Source organism: Oryx dammah, unplaced genomic scaffold (assembly GCF_014754425.2).
Source record: "Oryx dammah isolate SB20612 unplaced genomic scaffold, SCBI_Odam_1.1 HiC_scaffold_23, whole genome shotgun sequence".
In the NCBI taxonomy this organism is placed as follows: Eukaryota; Metazoa; Chordata; class Mammalia; order Artiodactyla; family Bovidae; genus Oryx; species Oryx dammah.
Window position 1 is genome coordinate 142,340 of NW_024070207.1, and position 20,478 is coordinate 162,817.

Here is a 20,478-nt window from a genome sequence, read left to right on the forward strand (position 1 = left end):
GGGGACCAGAGCTCTGATGGAGCAAAGGTGTTTTAATCAACATGGTGTGGGCATATATACTGTCTTACAAGGTAGTTATTCTCAGAAAAGATAAAGATTAAAATTCCAGACTTACAAAACATAGGCGACCCATATTAAAGAGAGAGAGAGAGAGTTGTAAACAATCACTTTTACTGTATGGTTCACAAGAAGGAAGTGGGTACTTATCATTGTATAGAAAAACTAATGAAGGAAATGCCTGGATTCTTCAGCCCCCTGGAGAGGCTTGCCTCTCTTCTTAATTCCTGCATATTCAGGAATTAATAAGGAGCAGAGAATTCCTGACAGATCCAAAACAGCACACAGGAAGCCTCCTGTTAAATGTTTCCTGACAATTCCCCCTGTTTTATTATTTTTTGTAAAAAAAGATCTTGACCAGATGAGTTTGGTTAGTATTAACCAACCTTATAGAAAGGCAATGGTAAATAACAAATATAATTATCAAGACAATCACCAAAGTTACAGTTCCAGACCTGATATTGTGGGTATTACTCTGAAACCATCTTCGTGGGTCTAGCCCAGGTAATTTGTTTAGCTAAAGTTTCCAAATTAAGGGAAGAGGACAGATTTTTAGAAAAAGTTTTAAAGATTTCCTTTTGCAGTAATTGTACATTCAGAGAGGCAGTATCATGTATATTTTGTAAATGAAATTTGATTTGTTCCCATTTGTAGGCACTATGATTGATTGAGTAACACAAAATTGAGTAGGTTAAAGAGGAGTTAAGCCAAGTATATAGTTTGCAATTAATACAAGTTACAGAACATAAAAGTCTTATTAAATTGTGAATTTTCTATGGCTATAACAAAAGGAAGTGGGACACAGGCCTGTATAAAATGTGACTGATTATAGTGAAAGAAATAGTTACTATGACCACGACTGGTCCCTATGAAATGTCGGGTCCAAGTTCCAAGTTCTTCTGTGCTCTGGTGCTTGCAGCAAACTTCCAAATGTCCCATTGTTCAGGCCCACTCTGTTTATCCAGGATGATCCTAGGATGAGGTGGGGCTAATCCATGGTCAAGCCACTCAAGAAGTCCTTTGTCATAGTAATGTTCCATCGTAGTGTCAGTGACCTCCCATATCACACACAGTGTTGCTAATATCATCTGAGCAGTCAGATAACCACATACTATGTAGTCCCCAATCAACAATTGTATGATTAGCCACAAAAATTGATTTTCTTGATTTGGTTTGACATTTGTCCCAATGAACAGGAGTATAAGTTTTTATAAGTAAACCCTTTGCATAATGTACTTTGTTCTTTCTCTAACTCTTTCCCTAAAGTCTCAGTAGTATAAACATGGTTTACAGACAAAGAAAGGGCAGTAAATAAATAATCCAAGCAATGTCTGAAAGTCTTCTTTTGGAGGCAAGACAAAAGCCCAAGTTTGTTGGTTGATGTTTATGCACAATTTTGCTGGGCCCATACACAATGGAAGGACTTCATAGCCTAAAGAAATGTTAATTAGTTTTCTTTCCTGCCAAGGGTGTGAGGGCCCTTTCATGTGCTAGGGAGAAAGCATATGTATAGAGTCATTAGTTGAAATGATTGGTCCTCTCTCCGTCCATTAGACCACCTGTAATAGAGGGGGGTTGGGTATTAGTCCGAGCTCGGGTTGGAGGAGGTACAAGCCAAAAGATTGAGCATTGCCGGGAGAATGTATTCAGGACTCGGAGGCAATCCCTCTTGAGAGACCAAATTTTCAGCTTGATTAGTAGGGTTTTTATTTGTCTCCAAGTGAGGAGATCATTGGGGTGATGCCGCCAAGGGCAGTGCTTTCTGGAGATCTTTAGAACAGACATAGCCTTTTTGGAATTTCTTCTTCCTGGGTTTCTTGTTGTTTCATTTCCATTTTAAATGCCAGGGCCCCCCTTGGGTTGAATCTTAAGAAGAGGTTAAAAAATTTAAAACAAATAAAGCTGTATTAACAATAGTTATAGGTTTAGAAAATATGTTAGAATCTAGTAAAGTCTGCTCTAGATAAGGAAGACAGTAGTGTACCTGTGTATTCCCCCTTTTTAAATTTTTTTATTTGTAACTTTCATGTGTGATGTGTTTGTTTGACTATGTCTTGTGCTTGTGGATAATAAGGAATACCTGTAATATGTATAATGGGAAAAGATTGTAAAAATTGTTTAAAGTGTCTAGAAAATACAGGTAGGGTATAACATGTTCTGTAGCCTCACTGTGAAGAGTTATGGCCCAGATAAAAGAGGAATTTGTGTCTATACAGACATGTAGGAAAGAAAATGGAGAAAGTTCAGGGCAATGAGTTACATCCATTTGTCATAGTTCATTAGGTTTTAAACCACGAGGATTAATAACTTTTGTGATGGGTAGAGGTCTACAAGTAGAGCAATTACTAATAATTTCTTTAGACTGGGGTATGGGATTTCCTATAGCTGCTGTAGGGAGCCAGCATTGTTATGCAACAAAGCATGCTGTTCCTCTGGAGTAGCAAAGGAAACCAGTTTATCAGCTTGTTTATTATCATAAGTCATGGGGCCAGAAGACAAGAGTGTGTTCGAATATGTGTAATATAAATGGGAGAGTTGTGGTTTTTAATAACAGATTGTAGTTTGAAAAAGTGTTGTTGAATAATAGGTTGATTGGAGTTTATGGTGGAGTTTTCTATTTTTTTTTCCTATATTTTTTAATACAAAAACAATATATAGAGAGACTATATTAATGGAGTAAGGATATAGGCAAATGTCACTCAGTCATGTTCGACTCTTTGCGACCCCATGGACTGTAGCCTACCAGGCTCCTCTGTCCATGGGATTTTCCAGGCAATAGTACTGGAGTGGATTGCCATTTCCTTCTCCCGGGGATCTTCCCAACCTAGAGATCGAACACGGATCTCCTGCATTGTAGACAGACACTTTACCATCTGAGATCCCAGGGAAGTCCTAAATAACTTAAATAAGAGCATATAATTCATTTTGTTGAGCAGAATGAAATTTAGTATAAAAGACTTTATATTCCTTGAAAATCCCATGGACGTAGGAGCCTGGTGGACCGCAGTCCATGGGGTCGCCAAGAGTCGGACACGACTGAGCGACTTCACTTTCACTTTTGACTTTCATGCACTGGAGAAGGAAATGGCAACCCACTCCAGTGTTCTTGCCTGGAGAATCCCAGGGACAGGGGAGTCTCGTGGGCTGCCGTCTATGGGGTCACACAGAGTCGGACACGACTGAAGTGACTTAGCAGTAGCAGCAGCAGCAAGAGACCAAAATGAAGCTTTGGCGTTTTTAGTTCCATCTACATAAAAAACTTCAGCCTGTGGTATAGGCTGTGAGCTGATAATGCGAGAAATAATAAATTGAGTATTTTTGAAGAAATTCCACAGCTTACCAGAAGGATAATGAAATGAAATTTCTCCAAAATATTCTAGAAAATCTATTTGGAAATTGGTAGAAGTTTGTAAAGCGTTCTCAAATTGAGATTTATTGATAGGTATTACAATTTTATGAGGATTGGAGCCAATTAGAGTTTTAGTCCTATTTCTTCCATTGATAATGATTGGAGCAATTAAATCAAGGTAGGGTGTGAATGACTTTATTTCCCTAAAACAGGTAAAGATCCATTCTACTGGGTGTTCTTGTCGGGCAAGAAGTCCTGTGGGAGAATGAGGAGAGGGGAGTATAAACAATTCTAGAGGTAAATCTAGTTTGATGTGAGTAAGAAATTGCTTTTGTAATTTATTTTGCACCAAATAGAGTTCCTCTCCTGCCTCCTGAGAAAGTGAACAAGGGCTATTTAAATCAGGATCTCCTTTTAAAGTGTTAAATAGGTTATTCAGTTGATAATTAGCAATGCCTAAAGAAGGTCTAATCCAATTAATATCACCTAAGAGCTTTTGAAAATCATTTAAGGTTGATAATTTATCTGTACGGATCTGAGTTATTTGGGGAGTAATTGTTGTCCATTAACCACGAACTCTAAGTAACGGTAAGGTGTAGACGTTTGAATTTTTTTTTTAGGGGCAATGATTAATCTAGCATTTTTAAAGCATGGTTGAGCTATATCAAACATGTATTCAGTTTTTAAGATAGATGGAGCTGAAAACTATACCATCCATATAGTGAATAACAAGAAAAATAGAAAATTTCTTTTTCACAGGCTCAAAGGCTTTGGCTACATAGTACTGACACATGGTGGGAGAATTCATCATCTCTTGTGGCAGTACAGTCTATTGGTACCGTTTATGAGGTCTAATATGATTAGGATAAGGGAGAGAGAAAGTGAATCTCTCTCGGTCTAAAGGTTTATTAAAAAAGCAATCTTGTAAATCAATAATAATAATACGCCAATTTTAAGGAATAGTGGTAGGTGGTGGGATTCCTGGTTGTAATGCACCCATAGGTTTTATAGATGCATTAATGTTTTTTAAGGTCTGTTAGGAGACGCCATTTGTTAGATTTCTTTTTTATGACAAAAACAGGAGAGTTCCAAGGGAACAAGATTCTTCAATATGTTTTAATTCTAGTTGTGTATATATAAGTTCCTTAGCCGCCTGTAATTTCTCTTTTGTGAGGGGCCACTGCTCTGTCCAAATAGGCTTGTCATATTTCTAGGTTATTTTAATAATTGTACTGTTTGTTAAATGAGCAGTGGCCCCCAGGAAAAATGTGGAATGTATATCTGAGTTTGTCATATCATATATCTTTTTATTAAAAGCATATATCTTACTTTTCCTTAGCAAACTATGAAGTGTCTTGTATATTAGCATTTTATAGATTAGTGAATATGTTTATTATATCATAATATATATTTACTACATATAAATATATAGTTATATTTTATATCAACATATTATACATTATATAATATAGTTATTACTAGTTTAAAATCTCTTTAGTTTTTCTGTAAGAAAAACTTTTTGTAAGAGGAAGTTAATGTTTAGTAATTAATGTTTTAAAATCTTATTTTATTTGGAAATGACCCAGCTATTTAATAAATATAAATTTAGTTTAGTACAACTCTAGAAATTTAAGTTATCCCCAATCCTAAGAGATTATTTTAGATTATAATAACAGATTATAATAATAGATTATTCTATTAAAAACATAATTATTTTTAATAGAGTTTATCTAAAAGTTTTTATCTCATTTATATATTTATATATAAAGAGTTACCTTTTCGTTGACAAATTTAGTTTACGTTAAACCTAGGCATAATAAAAGTATTATATAATGTTGATGACTTAGGACAGGTCTTAATTAGATTAGCAAACAATTACATTTAATGTATATTTAAATAAACATTATATATATTTAATATTTTTCAGCTCATGTGAATTTGAATTTAAATAGAGCTCATTAACTTCATATTATCTGAAAACAAAGCTGGTATATGAGGGTTTCAGGTAAAAGATGGAATTTGCCCCAGGTTTTTGTTGAAGGAGACCTTGAGGGGTCCCTGCTTAGAGTTTTCCAGAATAGGATTTCTTTCAATTTCAGATTTAGACTTACAATCTTTAGCCCAATGCATTCCTATATGGTAGTGAGGGCAGATTTTTGGAGGTTTTTTATTTTTATATATTTTTCTTTCTTTTCCTTTTTTTTTAAAGCTTTCTTAGGGCCATCCCTTTTTAAATGGTTCTTATTTCCACATGTAAAGCATCCTTTATTTCCCTTTATTAAGGCAGCAGCTATGGTTTCAGCTTCCATTTGCATCTTTTGAGTAACACTGAAATCAGATTGATTATATTCTTTGCAGCCAAAGATGGAGAAGCTCTATACAGTCAACAAAAACAAGACCAGGAGCTGACTGTGGCTCAGATCATGAACTCCTTATTGCCAAATTCAGACACAAATTGAAGAAAGTAGGGAAAACCGTTAGACCATTCAGGTATGACCTAAATCAAATCCCTTATTATACAGTGGAAGTGAGGAATAGATTTAAGGGTCTAGATCTGATGGATAGAGTGCCTGATGAACTATGGAATGAGGTTCGTGATATTGTACAGGAGACAGGGATCAAGACCATCCTCATGGAAAAGAAATGCAAAAAAGCAAAATGGCTGTCTGGGGAGGCCTTATAAATAGCTGGGAAAAGAAGAGAGGCGAAAAGCAAAGTAGAAAAGGAAAGATATAAGCATCTGAATGCAGAGTTCCAAAGAATAGCAAGAAGAGATAAGAAAGCCTTCTTCAGCGATCAATGCAAAAAAATAGAGGAAAACAACAGAATGGGAAAGACTAGAGATCTCTTTAAGAAAGTTAGAGATACCAAGGGAACATTTCATGCAAAGATGGGTCGATAAAGGACAGAAATGTTATGGACCTAACAGAAGCAGAAGATATTAAGAAGAGGTGGCAAAATACACAGAAGAACTGTACAAAAAAGATCTTCACGACCCAGATAATCATGATGATTTGATCACTAATCTAGAGCCAGACATCTTGGAATGTGAAGTCAAGTGGGCCCTAGAAAGCATTACTATGAACAAAGCTAGTGGAGGTGATGGCATTCCAGTTGAGCTGTTTCAAATCCTGAAAGATGATGCTGTGAAAGTGCTGCATTCAACATGCCAGCAAATTTGGAAAACTCAGCAGTGGCCACAGGACTAGAAAAGGTCAGTTTTCATTCCAATTCCAAATAAAGGCAATGCCAAAGAATGATCAAACTATCGCACAATTGCATGCATCTCACATGCTAGTAAAGTAATGCTCAAAATTCTCCAAGCCAGGCTTCAGCAATACGTGAACTGTGAACTCCCTGATGTTCAAGCTGGTTTTAGAAAAGGCAGAGGAACCAGAGATCAAATTGCCGACATCCACTGGATCATCGAAAAAGCAAGAGAGTTCCAGAAAAACATCTATTTCTGCTTTATTGACTGTGCCAAAGCCTTTGACTGTGTGGATCACAATAAACTGTGGACAATTCTGAAAGAGATGGGAATAGCAGACCACCTGACCTGCCTCTTGAGAAATCTGTATGCAGGTCAGGAAGCAGCAGTTAGAACTGGACATGGAACAACAGACTGGTTCCAAATAGGAAAAGGAGTACATCAAGGCTGTATATTGTCACCCTGCTTATTTAACTTCTATGCAGAGTACATCATGAGAAATGCTGGACTAGAAGAAACACAAGCTGGAATCAAGATTGCCAGGAGAAATATTAATAACCTCAGATATGCAGATGACACCACTCTTATGGCTGAAATTGAAGAGGAGCAAAAAGCCTCTTGATGAAAGTGAAAGAGGAGAGTGAAAAAATTGGCTTAAAGCTCAACATTCAGAAAACGAAGATAATAGCATCTGGTCCCATCACTTCATGGGAAATAGATGGGGAAACAGTGGAAACAGTGTCAGACTTTATTTTGGGGGGCTCCAAAATCACTACAGATGGTGACTGCAGCCATGAAATTAAAAGACTGTTACTCCTTGAAAGAAAAGTTATGACTAACCTAGATAGCATATTAAAAAGCAGAGACATTAGTTTGCTGACTAAGGTCCGTCTAGTCAAGGCTATGGTTTTTCCTGTGGTCATGTATGGATGTGAGAGTTGGACTGTGAAGAAGGCTGAGCACCAAAGAATTGATGCTTTAGAACTGTGGTGTTGGAAAAGACTCTTGAGAGTCCCTTGGACTGCAAGGAGATCCAACCAGTCCATTCTGAAGGAGATCAGCCCTTGGATTTCTTTGGAAGGAATGATGCTAAAGCTGACACTCCAGTCCTTTGGCCACCTCATGCGAAGAGTTGACTCACTGGAAAAGACTCTGATGCTGGGAGAAATTGGGGGCAGGAGGAGAAGGGGATGACCCAGGATGAGATGGCTGGATGGCATCACAGACTCAATGGACATGAGTCTGAGTGAACTCCGGGAGATGGTGATGGACAGGGAGGCCTGGTGTGCTGCGATTCATGGGGTCACCAAGAGTCGGACACAACTGAGCGACTGAACTGAACTGAACTGAACTGAATCATAGATTGTGGCAAGCCTTCAAATAATCAGTAATAGTCCCTGTCTCACGAATTGGAGCTATAGCTTTTTGACATTATCTGATTTGCATTATCATAAGCAAGTGATTTCTCTAGTTGCCTTTTGGCTTCTTCTCCAAATACAGCACGGGAAATAGGAGTTTCTAATCTAGCTAAAAAATTAGAATACATTTCGTTAGATCACTGAACTTTAAATATGTGATGAGGTAAAGTAGAAAAGTGATGGGGCTTTCCAGCCATTTACCCATGTCTTAGTACTTAACGGCCTCAATAGGCCCTGGGGTCACTCCATCCAACAATCTGCCTACATGTACCAAGTCCCTGTTCTGGGTGCAACTTGTTGAGGTCCTTTAATGGACCAGAACCTGGTGGTCCAGAGTTGACGATAAGAAAGTAAAGGAGAGAAAGAGGCTGATATTCCTTGGTTTACACAGAAAGCCAATAAAGCCCCATGCATGGGGCTTGCTCTGTTCACGAAGGCCTCAGGTGCCCTCTCGATGGGGTGAAGGCACAGAGCACCTTCTCGAGAGGGTCTTAGAAGCCCGGGCAGGAAAGTGAACTCAGAGAGCCTCTGCACTCCAGGGGATCAGCCTGAAAAAGAGAGGGAGAGAGAGAGAGAGAAAGACACGGGGACCAGAGCTCTGATGGAGCAAAGGTGTTTTAATCAACATGGTGTGGGCATATATACTGTCTTACAAGGTAGTTATTCTCAGAAAAGATAAAGATTAAAATTCCAGACTTACAAAACATAGGCGACCCATATTAAAGAGAGAGAGAGTTGTAAATCACTTTTACTGTATGGTTCACAAGAAGGAAGAGGGTACTTACCACTGTATAAAAAAACTAATGAAAGGAATGCCTGGATTCTTCAGCCCCCAGGAGAGGCTTGCCTCTTCTCTTAATTCCTGAGTATTCAGGAGTTAATAAGGAGCAGAGAATTCCTGACAGATCCAAAACAGCACACAGGAAGCCTCCTGTTAAATGTTTCCTGACAAGAGCCCAGAAATAAAGCCACATAAATACAGTCAACTGAACTTTGAAAAAGGAGCAAAGTCAATATAATTAAGAAAAGATTTTTTTTTTCAACAAATGGTGCTGGAACAACTAGACAATAATATGTAAAAAAAAAATGAATCTAGACACAGACTTTACTCTCTTCACAGAAATTAGCTCAAAGTGAATCATAGACCTAAATGTAAAATATATAACTGTAAAACCCCAAGAAAATATAGAAAAAATATCTAGATGACCCTGGGTATGGTGATGACTTTTTAGATACAAAACCAGAAATGCCATCTATGAAAGAAAAAGTTGATAAACTGGACTTCTTTAAAACTAAAACTTCTGCCTTATAAAAAACAATGTTAAGAGAATGAGAATAGTCACAGACTGAGAGAAAATATTTGCAAAGGGTTTGTCTGATAAATGACTCATCTCAAACATACAAAACATTTTTTTAACTCAATAATAAGAAAACAAAACTGTTTAAATATTTGGCCAAAGATCCAAATGGTCATTTCACTAAAAAAGATACATGGATGACAAATAAGCATATAAAAACATGTTCAAGTTTGTATATCAATAGTGAATTGAAAATTAAAATAACAATGGCTCAATGGGTAAAGAATCTGCCTGCAATGCAGGAGACACAGAAGACTTGGGTTCAGTTCCAAGGTCGGAAAATCCGCTGGAGGAGAGCATGGCAACTCATTCCAGTATCTTTGCCTGGAAAATCCCATGGACAGAGAACCCTGGTAGGCTGTATAGTCCATAGGGTTGCAAAGAGTCGGACATGACTGAGCAATTAACTATTTCACTTTTCACTCAGTAGGTGAATGCAAGCTCAGTTGCTCAGTTGTGTTTGACTTTTTAAGACCCCATGGACTATAGTCTGCCAGGTTCCTCTGTCCAAGGGATTTTTTCAGGCAAGAATACTGGAATGGGTTGCCATATCCTCTTCCAGGGAATCTTCCTCACCCAGGGATCTAACCCATGTCTCCTGCATTAACAGGCAGATCCTTTATCACTGAGACACTTGAGAAACACTTTCAGTAAGTGAGTGGACAAATAAACTGTGGAACATCCAGATAATGGAATATTATTCCATGCTAAAAAGAAATCGGCTATCAAACCATGAAAAGACATGGAGGAACCTTAAATTCATATAGTAAATGAAAGAAGACAATGTTAGCAAAATTATAAAATTCTTACCAAAATTAGCATGTTAGTTTGTATACAATCTTTCTGAACTTGTTATAAACTCACAACATATCTCTTAGCTCACCTTTTACCACATCGTTTGTTTTACTGATTTACATGTCACACTCGGCTTTATCAAAATTCTTTGTCTATGAGAAATCTAAATTTTATTTTGTTAGTTAGATGTGATATGAATTAGCAAATATTCTGTTTTTCTATTATATATTATAAATATTTTTCATTAGTAGAATCATATCAACAAAAAGAAAGTGAATCTATTAAATATGATTGAGGAATTTGAAGAACATGGTATACTTGCAAAGTCACATAAAATGTTTCAGATTTTTAAGGTCAGGGCTTGGGAATTGCTGTTAACTTTTTTTGTGCATGTGGGTATGTGTGAGAGAAAATAGAAGAGGAGAAAAATGATGAAATCTAGGGGAAATGGCTAGTATAGAATGAACATAAAATAATTCATCCATTCAACATATAATTTGAGTGTACTTTATGCAAAATTTCTATTAAATAATGTATAAATACATAAAGAGTGAATAAATGATTGAAATTGTTTATCTACCAGCTGTTCTGGAAAAGGAATAAAATATACAAGGCAAACTAAAGAATTCTGGTCAATAAATCAGGTAATAGTTGCTCAAAAGACTGAATTTTGGAAATAGAGTCTTCAAAAATCGCCTCTTTTCTACATGACAAAGAGGGAAAGAAAGGTCAACTTGAAGTTATACTTGATGAAGTAGAGGTTCAGAAAGCATACAGCTTTTCAAGTTAGAGTAAACAAACTCCTTCCCCTACTTGAGTGACTAATTTCAAGAGATCCATCAGTTCCCAATGTTTTTCCTTCTCCCTGCCCAGTTCTTCAATTTGAAGGCTATTTGCCTGAGCATGCACAAAGTGTTTGGCATGGCAGTTAGCAAGAAATGCTTATATTTACAGATCACACAGATGGCATGCTCACTGTCCAGGAGGCTGACTATACCAGTAAAGAGCTTGTTGTCCAGATGTCAGCTTATGTGAAGATGGTTGATATGTGTGATTATCTATGACTATTGAGTCTGGCTCTTTTGAATCATAAATAAGTTCCAAAAGATTTTCTAAGAATTATTTAAAATTCTGTGAAGGAAATTACCCAGAAGCTTAGAAATAAAAAGAATGAATGTTTAATCATTTACTCTTATTTAGAAAAGAAGAACCAGAGTGGCATAGGGGAAAAGAATGGGCAAGATCATAAATAATTCAATGTATGTTTCTTGCCCATATAATTTGTGCAGAATTGTGAAGTAAACAATGTGAGGATAGAAAATAAATGTATTTATTCCTATTCACAAGGCATTTGCAGTCTTGTTGGAGAGCTAAGTTAAAAAGTCAGTAAACATGTTAAATCATATATTTCCATATGCCAAACTGTTCAGTGTAAGTTATATGTGTCCTGAAGGATCAAGGCAGGGGCAGTTTAATATTGACTTCTAGTTTTGATATCAAGGACAGTTTTACGCAAAAGATGAAGGTTCCAAAAGACACCAATGAAATTTGTCAATTTGTACCTTTCATTAAGTAAAAACACAAATAAAAAAAAAAGCTTGATTTAAAATTATAGTGAGTTACCAGCCAAACTATGCTAAAATTAGAACAAAGTATATATCATTATAACTAAACTGCCAATAATCTTTGGTGATAAAAAGAAAAAAAACGGCATGCTTGGGGCTGGTACAAGGGGATGACCCAGAGAGATGTTGTGGGGAGGGGGGTGGGAGGAGGGTTCATGTTTGGGAACGTATGTACACCTGTGGTGGATTCATGTCAATGTATGGCAAAACCAATACAGAATTGTTAAGTAAAATAAAAAATTAATTAATTAATTAATTAAAACACACACAAAAAAAACAATTATTATATTATCTGGAAAAAAAAACAAGAGATACATAAGTATCAACTTCTCCAAGTCCCTCCTAAGCCTGACCTCCATCTCATATTCATAATAAATTTGAAGTTCTTATTTGCTATTTGTTTCAACAGCACCTGTGGAATAACACCATAAGTCATTACCTCTCTCTTTAATGGTGCTTTACCCTAAAGAATAATAGTGCTAATGACATCCACTGGAAAGAATGATTGACTCAAATAACATAGTGAACAATTTAAAATATTTCATCAACTCTTATCTGGTATTGGTCCACAGAAGACAGCATCATACAAGGATTCAGATCCTGGGGAAAAAATTACAAGAAGTTTTTCTGTTGGAAAAGTTGAGTTTTTCAACATTTCTAAGGTTTGTTTTTGCTTTAAACAAATCAAAACCTGGTAAATATGTCTTAGCTATTATTCTAAACAGAATAAAGCTGTTTAGCTTTATTTCTGAATATTTTACCTTGAATAGCAATTTATGCTAAAATAATAATACTGTTCACTTTTCCTTCTGTAATAAAGTTAGTTGTGCCCATGACCATGTGCACATATGTGTATGTGTTAATTGTTTGGGTTTCCAAGGAGGCCCAGTGGTAAAGAATCAGCCTGCCAATGCAGAAGATGTGGGTTTGATCCTGGGTTGGGAAGATCATCTGGAGTAGGAAATGGCAACCGACTCCAGTATTCTTGCTTGCGAAATTCTACAGACAAAGGAGTGTGCAGCCCATGGGGTCGCAAAGAGTCGGGCATGACTGAGCACGCCTGCTGTAGTACTTGTTTCTGTCCAAGGGCATTCACTTGCAACACGAACAAAGCATGTTTATCTTAACAAAAGGAAGAAAAAGAGATTTATCTTTGATGAGTTAATTGAATAATGAGCTCACAAGTATGACAATTTTGCTTCATGTAAGGAACAAAAAAAGATTGTAACAGGGGCCACTATTTAATTTTGGCTCCGGTACTTTATTTAAAAAATAGAACAAAACAACAACAAAAATTTTCAAGTCGTCATGGGAAACTAAAGGGGAATTTCAAAAAGGACTCAAATGTTACTTATTCAACAACATTGACAACAATCTATGCTCCTTAAAACGTTTAACAATTTATTAACCAACCAACTGAAACTTTAGTATAAACATTATACAGAGTTTTTCAATATTTCTAAGGTTTGTTTTTTCATTAAGCAAATCAAAACCTGGTAAATATATATCTTATCTATTATTTCTAAGTTTTTAATGTTAAAGTTTCTAACAGACCAATTGCTACAGTGAATGATTTAGGAGAAATCTGGAATGTAACAAATACTGCTAGCTTTCTCAGAACAATATGTAATACCCTACTCTTTGGTTACCACATAAATAAATTGTTTGAAGATCCAAGTTCCAGAAGATCTTAATGGATGTAACGAACTTTCTTTCATAACATACTTCAATTACACATAAAGTATATAAAGTAATTTAAAAAAACTTACCCACTACCCAGTTTTATCAAATCTGAATATTTTGCTATATTTTCTTCAAAAGTATTTTTAGTGAATATATATTACAAATGTACTGAAGCAAGCTGTGCAGTCTTCAATGGTCTGTTTCATCTCTCCCTCACCAATGGAAACTACTAACTTTTATTCAATGTTTATCATTCTCAGACATGATAGTTCTTATACTATTAATACTTATGTAACAGTTAAAATATGTAATCTGTTTCTTTGTTTTAAATTTTTATAGGAATGACATCAGCTAAATGATAGTATAGAAATTTCTAGTTCTCATCCTCTCCTCCTGCTGCTGCTGCTGCCCATCCTCTCCTAGAAACATCTCCTGGAAAAATCTCATGGCCTTAGGTGATTTCAGCAGGTTTGCACCCAGGCTCCTGCAAGGTCCTGTGACCCAGGCCCCATGCTCACCCAGGTGCTTGGCTCCAAGGAAACTTCTGTGGTACCAGGCCCCTTGCATACGTCTATGAACCCAGGCTTTCAGTTTACCCCAGCACTTGCTGACACCCATGACCCAGGCAGCTTTCATGGCACCAAGCTCCCAATGGGCTTATAAGAACCCAGGCCCTCTGTCTACCCCAATACTGGCTTCTTCCCATGGTCTCAGGTGGCTCCAGCAAACCCAGGCTCCTAGCTCACCCTAGTGTTGGCTGGCTTTCATGACTCTGGTGAGTCCTATGGTTCCAGGCTCCCAGAAGGCTCCTGAAAACTTAAGCCCCCAGCCCATCCAGGTGCCTGCTGGCTCTATCAATCATAGGCAACTTTTGCAGCCCCAAGAGGCTCCTGCAAGTTCAAGCAGCTTCCATGGCATGAGGCTTCTGGGGGCCTTCTATGAACTCAGGCTCTCAGTCTACTTCAGCACCAGCTGGTTCCAATGGCCACAAGTGGCATTAGCTTCAGGTAGGCTCCAACAAACCCAGGCTATAAGCCAACTAAGAGTTGGCTGGTTCCCATGATCTAAGTAGTTCCTGGGTACTCAGGCTCCTGGTAGGACCCTGTAAATTCAGACATCAAGATCACACTGGTACAGAATGCCTCCCTGACACTACATGCCCCGTGAGCCCCTATGAACCCAGACTTTCTGCACATTCCAGTGCTTACTGGCTCCCATAAACTAAGAAGCCATTGTGGTCTCTGGTTCTGGATTGTGGGTCAAAGAAGAGACCAAAAATGAAGTTAAAAATAATTTGAAACAAATGAAAATAGAAATACAATATGCCAAAATTTATGGATGCAGAAAAGCAAGTTAAATTGGGGTGTTTTATTGATAAATGTCTACATTACGAAAAATAAAAGATATCAGAATAAGAAAATTAAGTTTTCACCTCAAGGAACTAAGGGAAAAGCTAAGGCAGAAATTAGTAGAGGAAGGAAACAACAAAGATCAGAGAAGAAATAAATGAAATAAAGAATACAAAAAATATGTAGAGACATCTATGAAACTATGAGTTGGCTTTGTTAAAAAAAAGACACACTTTTAGCTACTCTAAATGTGAAAGACAAGACTTGAATAAATAAAATATAGCAAAAATCATATAACAAAACTGAGGCTAGGTGTATCACTCATAGTCTTCCCAGGTGGCTCAGTGGTAAAGAACCTGCCAGTACAGGAGATACAGGAAATGTGGGTTCAATCCCTGGGTAGGGAAGATCCGCTGGAGGAGGAATTGGCAACCCACTCCAGTATTCTTGCCAAGGAAATCTCATGGACGCAGGAGCCTTGCACTAGAGTCCATGGGGTTGCAAAGAGTCAGGCGCAACTGAGTGACTAAGCAATAACAACAGCAGTGCACACACACACACACACACACACACACACACACCACTCACATCAATACATGTGAATGTCAGAATGGGAGAAAATAATTGCAAACAAAACAACTGACAAAATATTAATCTCCAGAGCATATATAAGCAACTCATACAGCTCAATGTTAGGAAAACAAATAGCCCTATCAAAAATAGGCAGAAGACATAAATCTTTTTTTTAATCCAAAAAAGACATACAGATGGCCAATAAACACATGAAAAGATGCTCAACTTCGCTAATTATTAGAGAAATGAAAATCAAAACTACAATGATGTGTTACTTCACACCAGCCAGAATGGTCATCATCAAAAAATCTACAAATAATAAATGCTAGAGAGGATGTGGAGAAAAGGGAACCCTCCTATATTGTTGATGGGAATGTAAACTGACACAGGCATTATGGAAAACAGTATGGAGATTCCTTACAAAACTAGGAATAAATCTTTCATATGACCCAGCAACCCCATTACTGGGCATACACCCTAAGGAAATCACAGTTCTAAAACACACATGTACCCCAATGTTCAAAGCAGCACTATTTACAATAGCCAGGACATGGAATCAACCTACATGCCCATTAACAGATGAATGGATAAAGAAGATGTGGTACATATATACAATGTAATATTACTCAGCCATTTAAAATAATAAATTTGAGTCAGTTCTACTGAGGTGGATGAACCTAGAGCCTGTTATACAGAGGAAAATAAGTCAAAAAGAGATAAACAAATATAGTATATTAACACTCATATATGGAATCTAGAAAAATGGTCTTGATGAACCTATTTGCAGGAAAGAATGGAGACACAAATGTAAAGAGTGAACTTGAAGACAGTGGGGGAGGAAGAGAGTGGGATGAAATGAGAAATTTAAATCAACATAGATGCAAAACGTCTTCTTGAAAAGCTGAAGTTCTAACTTTTTGTTCAGTTTATCATCTTACATGACTTCATAATTTAAAAGCTGTTCTCTTAGACAGCTCATCTACCCATTGTCAGCCTTTACTTATACAGTAGTCAGCCACAAACATTTTATGGTGAGCATTTGCATGTGAATTGTAAATGTGCATAACCTAGACATATAAGATCTAAATATTACATCAAATTTTCCTAATCTGTTTTTCCCATGGATTTTATTTATAAAAGCAGCTATCATTAAATAAAATCCTGTCTTCTAGACTGTTACTAAGAAGGGGTTAGATCTCTATTTTTGTTCCTTGAATTCTTTATCATTGCTGCCTTACTTTTTTTTTTTCCTTATAAGTGTAAAGCAGAATGCTCTTTTAAAATATGAACTTACTGCCCTGATATTGTATGAGAACCACATTGCAAAATACCTTGAAGAGCCAAAAACATGTAGCTGGCCTTGGACTCAACTCCAATTTAAACAAAATGTTTTCTTTAAAAAAAAACAAAAACAGAAACCCAGTCATGGAAAATCATATTTAATGTTCCTCAAAGATTATAGGAGATTCCTTAGGAGCACAAGCAAATTATGCTGATTAGGAAGAAAGAGATCAGGATGGTTTGTACAAGTTCAAGGAATGGATGGAGAGACAGACAACTACAAATACAACAGAGCAGAACAAACCTGTAGGAGAGTCTGATAAAATTAAAAGCTCCACATGGCTGAAGATTTTTTAAAAACGTGAAAAACCAAAGTTAAAACAGTTTTATTTTTTCAACGAAAAAGATTAAAGATATAGATGCTGATTGAGGTGGATGACTTAATATGAATAAAATCTCACACTAAGCAGGAAAGCTTATTTTCTTCACTGAAGTATCTTAAACATTAAAAAAATGCTTAGTACATAGTAGGTGTTCAATAAATATATATTGGATGAATGGGTGTCTCACATAGAGCCAAACATCTTGGAATGTGAAGTCAAGTGGGCCTTCGGAAGGATCACTGCAAACAAAGCTAGTGGAGGTGATGGAATTCCAGTTGAGCTATTTCAAATCCTAAAAGATGATGTTGTGAAAGTGCTGCACTCAATATGCCAGCAAATTTGGAAAACTTAGCAATGGCCACAGTACTAGAAATGTTAGTTTTCATTCCAATCCCAAAGAAGGGCAATGCTGAAGAATGCTCAAACTACCACACAATTGCACTCATCTGACACAATAGCAAAGTAATGCTCAAAATTCTCCAAAATAGTCTTCAACAGTACATTATATGTCTTCTTTGGAGAAATGTCTATTTACTTCTTTGGCCCACTTTTTGATTGGGTCGTTTATTTTTCTGGAATTGAGTTGCAGGGGTTGCTTGTATATTTTTGAGATTAATTCTTTGTCAGTTACTTCATTTGCTATTATTTTCTCCGATTCTGGAAGCTGTCTTTTCACCTGACTTATAGTTCCCAGTGTTGTGCAGAAGCTTTTAATTTTAATTAGGCCCCATTCGTTTATTTTTGCTTTTATTTCCAATACTCTGGGAGGTGGGTCATAGAGGATCCTGCTGTGATTTACGTCAGAGAGTATTTTGCCTATGTTCTCCTCTAGGAGCTGTATAGTTTCTGGTCTTAAGTTTAGTAATCCATTTTGAGTTTATTTTTGTATATGGTGTTAAAAAGTGTTCTAGTTTCATTCTTTTACAAGTGGTTGACCAGTTTTCCCAGTACCAAGGTTAAAGAGATCGTCTTTTCTCCATTGTATATTATTGCCTCCTTTGTCAACTATAAGGTGTCCATAGGTGTGTGGATTTATCTCTGTGCTTTCTATTTTGTTCCATTGATCTATATTTCTGTCTTTGTGCCAGCACCATACTGTCTTGATGACTGTGGCTTTGTAGTAGAGCCTGAAGTCAGGCAGGCTGGTTCCTCCAGTTCCATTCTTCTTTCTCAATATTGCTTTGGCTATTCAAGGTTTTTTTTGTATTTCCATACGAATGTGAAATTATTTGTTCTAACTCTGTGAAAAATACTGTTGGTAGCTTGATAGGGATTGCACTGAATCTATAGATTGCTTTGGATGGTATACTCATTTTCAATATATTGATTCTTCTGATCCATGAACATGGTATATTTCTACATCTATTAGTGTCCTCTTTGATTTCTTTCACCAGTGTTTTATAGTTTTCTATATATAGGTCTTTAGTTTCTTTAGGTAGATATATTCCTAAGTATTTTATTCTTTTCATTGCAATGGTGAATGGAATTGTTCCTTAATTTCTCTTCCTATTTTCTCATTGTTAGTGTATAGGAATGCAAGGGATTTATATCCTGCAACTTTACTATATTCATTGATTAGCTCTAGTAATTTTCTGGTGGAGTCTTTAGGGTTTTTTATGTAGAGGATCATGTCATCTGCAAACAGTGAGAGTTTTACTTCTTTTCCAATCTGGATTCCTATTATTATTATTATTTTCTTCTCTGATTGCCGTGGACAAAACTATGTTGAATAGTAGTGGTGAGAGTGGGTACCCTTGTCTTGTTCCTGACTTTAGGGGAAACACTTTCAATTTTTCACCATTGAGGATAATGTTTGTTGTGAGTTTGTCATATATAGCTTTTATTATGTTGAGGTATGTTCCTTACATTCCTGCATTCTGGAGGGTTTTATCATAAATGGATGTTGAATATTTTCAAAGGCTTTCTCTGCATCTATTGAGATAGTCATATGGTCTTTATCACTCAATTTGTTAAGTGGTGTATTACGTTGATTGATTTGCAGATATTGAAGAATCCTTGCATCCCTAGGATAAAGCCCACTTGGTCATGATGTGTAATCTTTTTAATATGTTATTGGATTCTGTTTGCTAGAATTTTGTTAAGGATTTTTGCGTCTATGTTCATCAGTGATATTGGCCTGTAGTTTTCTTTTTTTGTGCAATCTTTTTCTGGTTTTGGTGTTAAGGGGATGGTGGCCTCATAGAATGAGTTTAGAAGTTTACCTTCCTCTGCAATTTTCTGGAAGAGTTTGAGTAGGATAGGTGTTAGCTCTTCTCTAAATTTTTGGTAGAATTCAGCTGTGAAGTCGTCTGGACCTGAGCTTTTTTTTTTTTTTTTTTTTGCTGGAAGATTTCTCACTACAGTTCCAGTTTCTGTGCTTGTGATGGATCTGTTAAGTTTCTATTTCTTCCTGGTTTAGTTTTGCAAAGTTTTACTTTTCTAATAATTTGTCCATTTCTTCTAAGTTGTTCATTTTATTGGCATATAGTTGCTGATAGTGGTCTCTTATGATCCTTTGTATTTCTGTGTTGTCTGTTGTGATTTCTCCATTTTCATTTTTAATTTTGTTGATTTGATTCTCCCTTTGTTTCATGATGAATCTGGCTAATGGTTTGTCAATTTTATTTATCTTCTCAAAGAACCCGCTTTTAACTTTGCTGATTTTTGCTATGGTCTCTTTTGTTTCTTTTGCATTTATTTCTGCCCTACTTTTAAGATTTATTTCCTTCTACTAACCCTGGGGTTCTTCATTTATTCCTTTCCAGTTGCTTTAGGTGTAGAGTTAGGTTATTTATTTGACTATTTTCTTGAGGTAAGCCTTGAGATATTGCTATGAACTTTCCCCTTAGCACTACTTTTACAGTGTCCCATAGGTTTTGGGTTGTTGTGTTTTCACTTTCATATTTTTCTATACATATTTTGATTTCTTTTTTTATTTATTCTGTGATTTGTTGATTATTCAGCAGTGTGTTGTTCACCCTCCATATGTTGGAATTTTATTAGATTTGCTCATGTAATTGACATCTAATCTTACTGAATTGTGGTCAGAAAAGATGCTTGGAATGATTTCAGTTTTTTGAATTTACCAAGACTAGATTTATGGCCCAGGATGTGATTTATCCTGGAGAAGGTTCCGTGAGCACTTGAGAAAAAGGTGAAATTCACAGTTTTGGGGTGAAAGGTCCTATAGATATCAATTAGTTCTAACTGACCTATTGTATCATTTAAGGTTTGTGTTTCCTTGTTAATTTTCTGTTTAGTTGATCTATCCATAGGTGTGAGTGGGGTATTAAAGTCTCCCACTATTATGTGTTATTGTTAATTTCCCCTTTCACACTTGTTAGCATTTGCCTTACATATTGCGGTGCTCATATGTTGGGTGCATATATATTTATAACT